This window comes from Lactuca sativa, chromosome 5, assembly GCF_002870075.4.
Source record: "Lactuca sativa cultivar Salinas chromosome 5, Lsat_Salinas_v11, whole genome shotgun sequence".
In the NCBI taxonomy this organism is placed as follows: Eukaryota; Viridiplantae; Streptophyta; class Magnoliopsida; order Asterales; family Asteraceae; genus Lactuca; species Lactuca sativa.
The window spans coordinates 105,579,004-105,583,044 of NC_056627.2; the positions used below are offsets into that span (position 1 = coordinate 105,579,004).

At 32.8% G+C, this 4,041-nt stretch overlaps 1 long non-coding RNA gene across 1 annotated transcript; it reads left to right on the forward strand.

The window, feature by feature from the left end:
- Positions 1-289: 289 nt before the first annotated feature.
- On the forward strand, positions 290-2,202 carry LOC122198015 (uncharacterized). The gene is made up of 3 exons (XR_006191819.2): positions 290-330; positions 1,794-1,890; positions 1,986-2,202. It is a non-coding gene; the product is annotated as an uncharacterized LOC122198015 (long non-coding RNA).
- The last annotated feature ends 1,839 nt before the right edge of the window (positions 2,203-4,041 follow it).

Here is a 4,041-nt window from a genome sequence, read left to right on the forward strand (position 1 = left end):
AAGAAAATATAAAATACATTTCTATAAGTAATAGAATTTTTGAATTTCAACAATTCAACTAGTAGAATTTTCTATAGATAAATTATATATCCTCTATTTTTTATTCTTATACATCTTCCTACAATTTTTAGATGATAACAAATATAATAAAAATTTGTTAATTTTATTAAATTTGACAAATGTTACAATCTTAAGTATGCAGGAATATAGTAAGAATAAAAAAAAAAGAGAATATTTGATTTTTTTTCTATATAATAAGAAAACTTTAGTAGATTTGTCGGAAGCTTCAGATTGTTGAAGTGCACATATATTTGTGCAAAATAGCCTTTGGTAAGACTTTGTTTTCCCATGTGTCATTTGATTGGGAAAGGCTGTTGTGTGTGCTACGGTTACAGGTTCTTTTGGCGGCCGTTTTTTTTGTTGTTCATGTGTTCTTCAATTTATTGTGTCTTGAAATTGTATTGTAACTATTTAGGTTGTTCAAGTGTCTCCTCATTAATTTAGGATGTTAGCTATTATGCGTTGTCTTACATCAGGCATGTGGTATATTAATTGCATGTATACTTGAAGCCATCTGACTTGAATATATTGATATGGTATCAATGGACGAGAAGGTGTTAACCCATCATTGATAAGTTTTCTCCACTTTTTTTTGCATTGATATAGTTTTTATTCTTCATTGTTTGCATCATTATACAATAATTTCAGAGAAACCTTATTTTAGCTACCATTAAGAAGGCTCTAATTCGCAAGTTTGAATGATTGTTGAAGGAAGGGAGTATATATATATATATATATATATATATATATATATATATATATATATATATATATATATATATATATATATATATATATACACACACACACACACATACATACATACAAAGAGAGAGAGAGAGAGAGAGGTTGGTTTCGTTGAGATTAAAAATAAAATAGAGATCTTGAGAGTTAACCTCAACCACATATTCCACATCTTCCGCTCTAACCCTCCATCGTATCGGCGCGACAGACCTGGTATAATCATAAATGATTATACAGCGCCATTTGTTCATTTCTCATCCGCTACCATCTCCACCACCATAACCGCCATCGCCACCACCATTACCACTACCTTTGACACCAACCGACCCCACCACTGTCACCACTGTTACTTATACCACCGTCACCTCTGTCACCACCACCTCTTCTGCCACCAACTGTCATAATCATTTATAATTACTTAATCTACATATATGTATAATCATTTGTGATTAAGCATATACATATAAAAATGTATAATCCTATATGATTATACCCCTCTGCCATATAATCATTTATGATCAGGCATACCCTATTGTTGTTGTTGCCGGTACCCTGGAGCATTAGAGCGACAAATGAGAAATATGCGGTTGAGGTTGAATCTCAAGATCTCTATTTTTTTTAATCTCAAGTGAGCCGTCCCATATATATATATATATATATATATATATATATATATATATATATATATATATATATATATATATATATATATATAATTTTATTATTGGTGATAACCTTGTCCATTGAAAATGGCATATCATAAGTTTTAATTTTTTTTTTACAAAAACATGTTTGTTAAGGCCATGACAGTTGGATTCTCCCATGCTTTGAGTTTTTTTTGTTTCGTCATGTTTGGTGACCTTATTTTAGGTCATGGTAGGGAGGAGTATGCAATAGTAAGCATGCTTTTCTATCGATTACATAGTTACTCTTATACTTTTGTTGTCAATGCTAACATCTCTAAATTATGTTGTGTTTCATTTTTGTAGATGTTAGTGGTGTAGTGACATGGTATATCGAATTAATGTTGAGTATAAATGATGGTTGGTCTAGTAAGAGGGTGTTGTTTGAATTTCAAGATCCAGAGTAAGACACAACTACTTAGACTATTTTATTTAATTATGAAAGGATTGAATTTCATAGGTATGAGAATACTAATTGTTTGTTGTTGTCCATTCTAGATCTTACTCGATGTACTCGGTGGGTTAAACATGTGTTGGAGTTTTCATCTGAGATTGATAATGTTTCTTATAGTAAACATGTGGTAGTCATCCTTTAGATTGGTAGTATTTGACGATGGCAATGTAAGTACTCTGTATGTAACACCAATGATAATGTAAAAATAATGAAGTATGTAGATCTTTTTTGTTTTTATAACGTGGCCGTGGTATGTGTTTTCATGTTCTTTATTGTAACATCTGATTTCGGGGTATGTTTATGAAGGATCGTAATAAAAAAATATTAAGCAATAAGAACGAAGGTAATCAAAAAATAATTTTGATTAATAAACAATCACAAAAAGAGAATGCACTAAGTCGTCATGTTTACAAAGAACCCTAATATAACTTATATACTAGAATTGAACTATCTATAATCTGAATCCCTAAAAATCAAAGATTTAAATAAAACTTTAAAATAAAAGATAAACCATACATACAAAAGATCTTATCACAAAGATAACATATCCAAAACCGTGTTGCAAAAGTAATCTTCACACTGTCGAGAAAGGCCCTGGTTGGCATGCTGAAACGTTGACACTAATGTACCAGTGCGAAGTAGGTTTGACTCATCTGATTATAAGTTTCGACCTTACACTTTCTTTATTTATATTAAAGACAATTAAGAAAAAGGGGTTTTTGAAGAACTTGACCTCGCGACGTGACCAGGTGTCTGTCGTGGCACGTGTCAGCTGGATTAGTCGTGACATCACCTTTAAGTGGGTCGCGATACGTGAGCACCATAGCTCAAAACAATAGGTCTCAGGTTTTGGACCCTCTTTAAACATACTAACTTATAAGTTTTCCACTTTTATTGTCCTCTATCCTCTAGAAAACCATAAATTTTGAAACTATAGCTTCCATCCTATGTTTCTTGAGCTAAGGTTCAGTTTGTGAGAAGCTTGAAGTAGAAGCAAGGGTTTTAGTGCAAGAAGAAGCTAGGTCCAGATAATTTTCAGCCTTCTAGTCATCTTTTCAACTTTTATAAGTAATAAAGTTCCAACCTTTATGGGTTTCTATCTTAGATCTAGAGTTTTGGAGTGTTTTGGTGCATTTTGGTCCCATTTATTTGATATTCTTTGGAGTTTGGGATATCCTGACTATATAAAGTTGTTTGAAGGACCTTTCTAGAATTTATAAAGTGAAAATAGAGCATCCATGAGCTCTCTTCGAGCCTTAGCCTTTATGGTTGTTTTGGATCTAGGGTTGGTGTTTAGTATAGGCTTACAAGAGTATAAAGATAGGATTTTTATCCATTAGAAACCTCTTTAGAAGGTTTGAGGAAAGTTATAGCCTCTAACTTAAGAATTCAACACTTAATAAGAAGTGGTTGTACTGCCTAATAAGGTTGACGCGACCAAGGCTTGCTTGGTCGTGATGCGAAGTATGGTCTAGGTAGCGACTATTTTGAATTTTAGTAGTCACGACGCGACTAGATGCTAGTCACAAACACGTGGTCGCATTGACCATTAAGCATTACATTTTGACCAATTTAACTTTTCATCAAACTGTGATGGAGATGGAGTTTGGGATTGAGGTTGTACCTCTGATTAGTAATGGTTACTAAGATGCGTCATATTATGAATTTATGTAGTCATGCTAGTAGGTTCGTTGAGGAGTGTTATGGGTGAAACTTAGACTTCTAGCTTCTAGTGTGTTTTCTCACAACACTATGTGTGACATTATATGTCCTTTGTGTGGTAGGATGTATGTGAGACTGAAAGACTATAACATTTACATAAAAGACTATTGTTGGACTATAATAGTTTTGGATTGAGGTTGGACCTCTGATTAGTAATGGTTACTAAGATACGTCATATTATGAATTTATGTGGTCATGCTAGTGGGTTCATTGAGGAGTGTTATGGGTGAAACTTAGACTTCTAGCTTCTAGTGAGTTTTCTCACGACACTATGTGTCACATTATATGTCCTTTGTGTGGTAGGATGTATGTGAGACTGAAAGACTATAACATTCACATAAATGATATAGTTGGACTATAATAGTTGTAGGAAATACT